Here is a 10,052-nt window from a genome sequence, read left to right as displayed (position 1 = left end):
CTCCTCTTCGTCCATTTGCTTCATTGATTTAGATACACTAACGGTATGTGTGTGTGTTTCTGTGCTTGAACTCAGAGAGTTTTAATGCACCAGGCAAAATTAATTCTTCTAGAGTTGTATGAGAACATCTAGAATATTCATTCCAGGCATTAGAGTACAGAGAAGACTAAAATTCAGACACGCTCCCCCTTCCCCGCCCCAAGGATTTATTTTCTTTTCTCCTTTTCAAATATGAGTCTCCATAGCCCCTCAGAAAACCTAGTGAGCTCTCTCGGCCTCAGCGTCATCTTCTTGGATACCTCCGCGCCATGACAGTCTAGTGGAGCAAGAAGCGAACGCGCAGGCTGAAGTGCAAAAGAAGAAAGAGGAGGCAGAGTGGAAGCCACAGTAGCAGAAACGAGGAAAGCCAGAGGCCAGTTAACTGGAATCAATTGTTGGACTGCATGCTTAATGTCTAGGACTTCTCAATGGATCTAGAACATACATTGCCATCTAGTCCCCACGACCACCTTTTGAGAGACCCACCTGTGCTCATACAGAAACAGTCCTTTGCTCTGGACCTGTGACATTCTGGACAAGTTCTGTTCTCAGTTGTGGCTGAATGTAACATGTACAATAAATCATCTGCTGTCTTAGCTGAAAAAAACAACAACAAAAAACCTAGTGAGCTGTAATACTTCAGAGAATAATTAGAGGTAAATATTTAGCAGATCAAATGGAGTGATGAAAAATTTAATACTTAGTGATCGAAGTCTGTGATGTACATTTTGGCTTTATAGCTGTACTCACTACGACGCCTTGGATTATAGTGGATGAGAGGGTATCGTCTGCTTGGAAGTGTTGGTGGGAAAACAGAACTAGCCTGGGGGCAGTCCTAAGTAACTCTTCAGTGCTCCTTGTAAAGGTCCTCCAAAGTACTAGAACTTGTAGCCATGGTAAAATATAGGGCTAACATCACTTTGCCCCTCGCTTACACACTTACACTCCTAATAATCTACAACCACAATAACTAAAAAACAATCCCTAACTGCTCAATGGTTTAAAATACATACCAGCATTCACAGTTACGACAAGCATTCCCCATTGTTGGCTAAAGATATCCTCTCTAGCAGAATGTCACTGTTATTAGCATTTCTGTCTCTGAACCTTGCCCTAAGTGACTTCTTAGAAATATCTGCAAACTGTTGGTGAAGATAATTTGACATCCCTGGGTAGCTGGTTCATTTGGGGGAAATACTGTTTACATTCCATCCTGCTTTATAGAAGAGAGACGTTGAGTCAGAGAATGTACGTGTCTTTTTCAGGGTACTACTTAGCAAGTACTTTGTTATGAATCTCAAAATAAACCCATGTTTTTGAATATATGCCCTATGGTTTGTTAGTATGGCGAAAGCCTGTTTTACCCATAGAACCATGGACATAAACTATAATACCTGCATGGAGATCCATGCCACATACTCAGAGGAGGAAAAGTCACACTTTCAGTGAATGGCAGAGACAGATCTGGAACTCAGGTGCCTGAGTCCGAGTCTCAGAAAGTAAGTTTTCTGATAAAAAATATCTCCCATGCTCATGGAAAAGGTTATTATAAACTGGGATTGCAGGAGGCAGTGAAATCAAAACTCTTCTATCAGGCGTGGCCTTGCTCTTTTTTAAGTGTTGGTTATTAAAGTGAGCAAAGAGAGCTGAGATTGTCAAGGGGAGATCTAAGAATGTTGTGCAGTGAGGGCAGTATCTGTGTGGAGCCTGGAAAAATGGATTAGAGTCCTGTTTCTAGATCTGTGTTTCCTACCCTATCAAAGACCTTTTTCTCCTCTTGCTAAAACGTGAACAAAAAGAAGGCAACAACAACAACAACAAAAGGAAAAAAAAAAAAAGAAAAGAAGGCAACGCATCCTCAGGAGTCCAGGGTGTTAAGAGCTTCATGGTGTTCTGCTTTCTTCTGAGCTCCTGCTGCAGGGTGAAGAAAGAAGAGCAGTTAATTCTTTGCAGAGCCGTAAATGTGTTAGAAATATAATAAAAACACATTTCAGAAAATGTGTGACTATTTCATTCTAATTCTGGATGCTGAATAAACCAGCAAATTGGTAATGTTAATTTTTAAAAATTTCCTTATAATAAACTTAGGAAAAAAAAGGAACAAACTATTGATACATGCAACAACATGGATGAATCTCAAAATCATTTATGTTGAATTACATAAGTCAGACCAAAGAAAAAAAAGAGTACATACTATATGATATCATTTCTAGAAGATTCTAGAAAATACAAACAAGTCTATAGTGACAGAAAGCAGCTTTCAGCTTTTGTGTTACAGGGGCCAAGGTACAACTTTCTGTGGTCTTCTTGCATCCTGGCTCATTTGACACCAGCTGCCTCCAACATATCACTCAAGTTCAACTCCAACAAGATCAAAGTTGTGTACCTCAGGTGTCTCAGCAGGGAAGTCAGTGCCATGTCTGCCCTGGCCACCAAGATCTGTCTCCTGAGTCTATCTCCAAAAATGTTTGGTGGTGACATCACCAAAGCAACCAGTGACTGAAAGGGTCTAAGGATTATAATGAACACGACCCTTCAGAACAGACAGGGCCAGACTGAGGTGCCGCCTCTGCCTCTGCCCTAATTTTCACAGTCCTCCCAAAGGAGCCACCCAGAGACAGAAAGAGGCAGAAAAACCTTAAACACGGTGGAACTAGCACTGTTGATGAGATTGTCAGCATTGCCTGACAGATGTGGTACTGATCTTTAGCCAGAGAACTCTCTGGAACCATTCAAGAAATTCTGGAAACTGCCCAGTCTGTGGGCTGCAATGTCGATGGCTGCCATCATCATGACATCACAGATGACATCAACACTGGTGCAGTCGAATGCCTAGCTGGTTAAGAATGACAAAGGAAAATATTTTAATAAAGGATCATTTGAATACCAGTTAAAAAAATTCTCCAAACCAAACACCTTTCCCGTCCCCCTTAAAACAAAAGCAAACAAAAAAACAGATTAGTGGTTGGCTAGGAACAGAATTGGAGAGTGGATTACAAATAGGAAATGTTTGGATATTATGGAAATGTTTATTATGTTGATTGTGATGATGGTTTCCTGAGTGTATGCATATGTCAACACTGGTCAACTTGTGCTCCTTAAATATGTGTAGTTTATCAATTATACCTCAATAATGCTATAAAATTTAGTTCATTAATTGAATTGAAACAGCTCTTCCTCTGAGGAGCCTTACAATGTAGCTGCTCCAAACATCTTCTAAAGCAGAACCAAGTATTAATTTCCTTATCACATTTAAGTTAGAAAGAACTTCCTTTTTCGTTTAAAGCCCTTTACATTTTATCAGTCTGCTTTTCCTACTGTGGTCAGTTGTCCTTAGCTAGAGAAGAAGCACAATGAACACATTCTATGGTCTCATGGCCACGTGCTGTTCTTTTTGAAATTGGCGTCTTATCTTTCACATCTGCAGTTAGCTGAAGCTGGCAACTTCAAGGATAAATCCTGCACTCAAACATGGTGCCACTTACCCCTGCGCCACCTGTGGGCAGCTGCTAGAATCCAGAGCTTCCCCTCAGAGCAGAAACTTCATTTGACATTGTCAGAAACACGTGCACCCTGAAGTCAGGTGCAGTCTACACCTGTTCTGAAGGAGGGCCAATCTCTGAAAACTAGGATTTGACCATCTTACAAGAAACAAGTCTCATTTTCTACTTCTCAAAATGAGCCTAATCTCCAGCTAAAAGGAGTGCCAGATCAAGATCTATCTGGATGACCTGGGAATGCCACCTGATTTCTTGGGCCTCAGTTTTTTAACCTAAAATATTGGTTTATAAGGTTAGATAATTTTTAATAGTGTTTCCTATAATGAGCTTCTTCTAGAATTGGTTGTTAGAAGCCATTTTGTGGCTCACCCCTGACCTACCAAATGCAGCTGTATTTTTGTTCCAAATGTTAAATATTTAATCAACTCTAAGGTGAAACCCAAATGTAATTCATTAAGCAGCTTGGTGTTGAGTCAAATGTAATGGACATGAAAAATGCCTTTTAATTAGTGTCCATTGGCTTTGTCGGTTCAAGAATTCTGGCTGATGGAATGAATAGCAAAACTATTCTCTGTTCGAACAAACTAAATGTGTGTGAGTAAAAATAAAATAAAATAAAAGCCAGGAGGCTTTCCAATTGCTTTTTGCTAATTGTGATGTATTGATTTTCTATGCTACATTAATGTCTACAGGGCTCTCCTTTGGCTAATCCAAAAGATGAATGAATTTAATGAAATTTTTTATTTCACAGTGTGCATAAATGTAAAGGTTGAAGAAAAGCACATGTGCCTGTGAGTGTGTCATGTGCACACAGAGGCACACACAGAATGTGAAGAAAATGATGCACAGATGCAGTTTTTATATAGGGGGTGGTGGAGACCACCACCATGAAGAGTCTTGTGTATATGGTCTTATTTTATTTTTGTTCCTTGTCTACAGGTCTTGAACAATTTAATCTCTTGTAAAACAACAATACTAAATATTATTACATGTAGTTATTTAGTTATTATTAAAACTGTATATTTTAAATAATAAGGATTCAGCTTTCCTATTTTTCTATTAGTTAGAATTAGGAAAAAACTCAACAGTTTAGATGTGAATTAAACATATATTCACACGGAGTTTCCAAAGCTCAAATCAGCAAAAGGAAGGAGGGAGGGAAGGAATCAAGTATTTTCAAAGCATGATCCGTGGACAGGCACATCACTGGCGATTTCTATCTATAATAACCCATTTCCAGCAGTTCAGAGGACAGCGCTGCCCTTATGCTGACATCCTAAAATTCAGTGACCCGGGGCTTAATTAAGTGGAAGTACAGCATTCCATGGAATGTGGCTGCCTTCTGATGGTGACTGCTGCACTGGTTTCCAGCTTTGAGTCCTCACAGGAGGGCACCTTTTACTGCCTTACTCCCAGGAGGACAGGCCCTCCTCTCTAATTTCCTAGAGCAGGGGGCAAACTCCAACCCATGGTTCAAATCTGACTTGCACCTCTTTTTGTATGGACTGTGAGCTAAGAATGGACTTTACATTTTAAATAGTTGAAAAATAATCAAAAGAAGAATAATATTTTCTTTTCAAAACCACTAATTCGACAAGATGTGTGCAACCCTATGTTTGTTGCAGCATTATTTACAATAGCCAAGATATGGAAGCAAGATAGGCGTCCATTGATAGATGTATGGATAAAGAAGGTGTGATATATTTGTGTGTGTATATGTATATGTATACATACACACACAGTGGAATATTACTCAGCAATAAAAAATAATGAAATCTTACCATCTGTGAGAACATGGATGGATTTAGAGTGTGTTATACTAAATGAAATAAGTGAAGCAGAGAAAAGACAAATACTGTATGGTTTCACTTACATGTGGAATCTAAAAACAAAATAAAACAAACACAACAAAATAAAAACAGACTCATAGAAACAGAGATCATAGGGATGGTTATCAGAAGAGAAGGGTGTGGGAAGGATAGGGGAAAAGGGAAAGGGAAATACAGTCAATCACATTGTGATAAGATTGCATGGTGATAGATGATTACTAAAATTAGTAAATTAGTGGGGTGATCACACTGTAAGGTATAAAAATGTCAAATCACTGTATTGAACACCTGGAACTAATATAACCAATATAGATTGTATACCAACTATACTTAAATAAAAAATACATTAAAGAAAGAATATTTCATGACATGAAAATTATATTAATTTAGAATTTCAGGGTACATAAAGTTTTTTTTTTCTTCTTCTTACATAAATAAAGTTTTATTGGAACACAGCTAAGCTCATTCATTTATGTATTTACGGTTGCTTTTTAAAAAAATTTCTTCATGGCTCTTTTATTTTTTTTTCAATATTATTTTATATTAATTTCAGGTGCACAGCAAGGTGGTTAGACAGTTATATAATTTAAGACGTGAGCCCCTAACTAGTCTAGTACTCACCTGGCACTATACATAGTTATTGCTATATTAGTGAGTATATTCCCTATGCTTTTTTTTTTTTTAAGATTTTTATTGGGGAATTGGGGGGATGGGAACAGCGCTGGGGAATTGGGGGAAGGGGAACAGACAAATTGCTGTCATTTTGTTNGCGTCATTCATGTCTCAGCTGAAATGTCATCTTTCAGGGAAAGCTTCTCTGGTCATTTCAGCCACAATAGTCACCCAGACACTCTCATGTCCCTCTATTTTAATTACCTGTAAATATTGATACTAGATGCATCTTTCTTGCTTATTTATTTGTTCGTTTATTGTCTTTCTTCTTCCACTGGACTCCAAGCTCCATGAGGGGTAGGAGCATGTCTGCTTTGGACACTCAACCACATCCTGGTGACTAAACAAGGCCTAACACATGAAAGATGCTCAATGAATGTTTGTTGAATAAGTAAATGATTATGTGGGTGGAGGAAATTCTGTATCTGATGCTGCAGAGGGTGGGCTGTAGGGTCCTCTACTGTTACTTTTCTGTATGATTGGGGTGAGTTATTTCTTTTCTCTGGCATCAGTTTTCTTTTTTAGATTAATACTGTTCGGTGATATGTTTATTCTAATCCATCAGTGTGTTTCTCATTTAAGAATTCCTGAAGAATTTTTTGAGATAGTGACAGTAGAAAAACTCCCTTGCTGTCTAAAAGTTTTGAACACCCTTGACACTAGTTGGAGACACTAAGACTTAATGGTTCCTATTTAGGCACTTTCGTGTAAAGAACCAAAACTTGAAGTTGCCTGAGTTTTCAGTCTTCTCTGAAACTGATCCATGTCATGAGACAGAGAGCCAGCTTACCCTTTCAAGATGATGGTTTCCTGAGTGGGTGAACTGGAGGTCAGGCTTCCTTTTCTCTAAGCCTTTGGATAGTGGTACCTGGTTTGAAATTCTGGATCTGCTATTTCAGGAACAATTGAGGCACGCATGTCCATTCTATCTTATTGTGCTTTAAGTTTTGCCTAAATTGAGGCAACAATTATGGACCCAGACTCTTTAGGATGCTCAAGTGCTATTCATAACTAGCAAGGAAAGGTCACGAAATAAATACTTTGATGTCTGCTCTAAGGGAGATTAGTGGAAGGCTTGACTTTGTGTGCTCCCAGACCCAGGCTGTGGGAGCATTTTTATTCCCTTTCAATTCCTTTGTTGCTCTGGGATTCCGATGAGCTACTAAGCTTTACTTTCTTGAAAAGCTGTTTCATCAACCCTGTTGACTGTATGCTAAGCTTCCCTCCTCCCCCTCCCCTACATTTGGGTCAGCCTGTACCAAAGGAGAAGGTTATCAGGGCTGTTAAACCTTTGACTGGGTGTCTTTTGAAGAGCGCATTTTGCATTTTGTTATGTCAGGATTGTAATTAGATCCGTTAATTAAGGGAAGAATGAACTTTTCCCAAACTCTGTACCTCTTCGAATTTTTGATAAGTTTGCTTAGGTTGCTGCTGACCTTTCTAAGGGGTATGCCACTGCTCATTAATTGGCAAATTTTAATGAGGAGCGTTGATGAATGTGCTGGCCTTGACAATAAATAAAGCTGGCTACCACCCCAGGCCTTACCACCCTCAGCTGCTTCAAAGTGTGTGGCATTCCTTGACTAGTGATCATGAAACTTGGGACTCCCAGCTGACATTCTACCTTATGTCTGGGCTGGGACCTCCTTACCTGTTTTAGAGAGGGGAAAACCGAGGCAAAGAGGGTCTGGTAACTTGCATAGGATACATAACTAGTTAATAATAATGATGATGATAATAATGATAATAATAACCGCTATTTAATTGAGTTCTAATTATGTGTTAGGTACTCTCCCAAGCTCTTTACATGTGTTGTAGCAGTTGATGCTCAGAATAGCCCTATAAGAGACACTGTGTTTGTTCCCATTTTACAAAGGGATCCTGGAGACAGAGAGAGGTAGAGTAATTTGTCCAAAGTCATGCAGCTTACAAATAGTAGAAGCAGGATTTAAACCGAGGCAGCAGGTGCTAAAAACAAGACTGTCTCCATACCAAGTAGATGGTAGGCCAGAATTCCAACTCAGGTCTGCTCCGTTTGAAAGGCCCTCTGCCTTCCTCTTCGTCCATTTGCTTCATTGATTTAGATACACTAACGGTATGTGTGTGTGTTTCTGTGCTTGAACTCAGAGAGTTTTAATGCACCAGGCAAAATTAATTCTTCTAGAGTTGTATGAGAACATCTAGAATATTCATTCCAGGCATTAGAGTACAGAGAAGACTAAAATTCAGACACGCTCCCCCTTCCCTGCCCCAAGGATTTATTTTCTTTTCTCCTTTTCAAATATGAGTCTCCATAGCCCCTCAGAAAACCTAGTGAGCTCTCTCGGCCTCAGCGTCATCTTCTTGGATACCTCCGCGCCATGACAGTCTAGTGGAGCAAGAAGCGAACGCGCAGGCTGAAGTGCAAAAGAAGAAAGAGGAGGCAGAGTGGAAGCCACAGTAGCAGAAACGAGGAAAGCCAGAGGCCAGTTAACTGGAATCAATTGTTGGACTGCATGCTTAATGTCTAGGACTTCTCAATGGATCTAGAACATACATTGCCATCTAGTCCCCACGACCACCTTTTGAGAGACCCACCTGTGCTCATACAGAAACAGTCCTTTGCTCTGGACCTGTGACATTCTGGACAAGTTCTGTTCTCAGTTGTGGCTGAATGTAACATGTACAATAAATCATCTGCTGTCTTAGCTGAAAAAAACAACAACAAAAAACCTAGTGAGCTGTAATACTTCAGAGAATAATTAGAGGTAAATATTTAGCAGATCAAATGGAGTGATGAAAAATTTAATACTTAGTGATCGAAGTCTGTGATGTACATTTTGGCTTTATAGCTGTACTCACTACGACGCCTTGGATTATAGTGGATGAGAGGGTATCGTCTGCTTGGAAGTGTTGGTGGGAAAACAGAACTAGCCTGGGGGCAGTCCTAAGTAACTCTTCAGTGCTCCTTGTAAAGGTCCTCCAAAGTACTAGAACTTGTAGCCATGGTAAAATATAGGGCTAACATCACTTTGCCCCTCGCTTACACACTTACACTCCTAATAATCTACAACCACAATAACTAAAAAACAATCCCTAACTGCTCAATGGTTTAAAATACATACCAGCATTCACAGTTACGACAAGCATTCCCCATTGTTGGCTAAAGATATCCTCTCTAGCAGAATGTCACTGTTATTAGCATTTCTGTCTCTGAACCTTGCCCTAAGTGACTTCTTAGAAATATCTGCAAACTGTTGGTGAAGATAATTTGACATCCCTGGGTAGCTGGTTCATTTGGGGGAAATACTGTTTACATTCCATCCTGCTTTATAGAAGAGAGACGTTGAGTCAGAGAATGTACGTGTCTTTTTCAGGGTACTACTTAGCAAGTACTTTGTTATGAATCTCAAAATAAACCCATGTTTTTGAATATATGCCCTATGGTTTGTTAGTATGGCGAAAGCCTGTTTTACCCATAGAACCATGGACATAAACTATAATACCTGCATGGAGATCCATGTCACATACTCAGAGGAGGAAAAGTCACACTTTCAGTGAATGGCAGAGACAGATCTGGAACTCAGGTGCCTGAGTCCGAGTCTCAGAAAGTAAGTTTTCTGATAAAAAATATCTCCCATGCTCATGGAAAAGGTTATTATAAACTGGGATTGCAGGAGGCAGTGAAATCAAAACTCTTCTATCAGGCGTGGCCTTGCTCTTTTTTAAGTGTTGGTTATTAAAGTGAGCAAAGAGAGCTGAGATTGTCAAGGGGAGATCTAAGAATGTTGTGCAGTGAGGGCAGTATCTGTGTGGAGCCTGGAAAAATGGATTAGAGTCCTGTTTCTAGATCTGTGTTTCCTACCCTATCAAAGACCTTTTTCTCCTCTTGCTAAAACGTGAACAAAAAGAAGGCAACAACAACAACAACAAAAGGAAAAAAAAAAAAAGAAAAGAAGGCAACGCATCCTCAGGAGTCCAGGGTGTTAAGAGCTTCATGGTGTTCTGCTTTCTTCTGAGCTCCTGCTGCAGG

This window comes from Hipposideros armiger, unplaced genomic scaffold, assembly GCF_001890085.2.
Source record: "Hipposideros armiger isolate ML-2016 unplaced genomic scaffold, ASM189008v1 scaffold_423, whole genome shotgun sequence".
Classification (NCBI taxonomy): Eukaryota; Metazoa; Chordata; class Mammalia; order Chiroptera; family Hipposideridae; genus Hipposideros; species Hipposideros armiger.
This window is presented reverse-complemented; position numbering follows the sequence as displayed.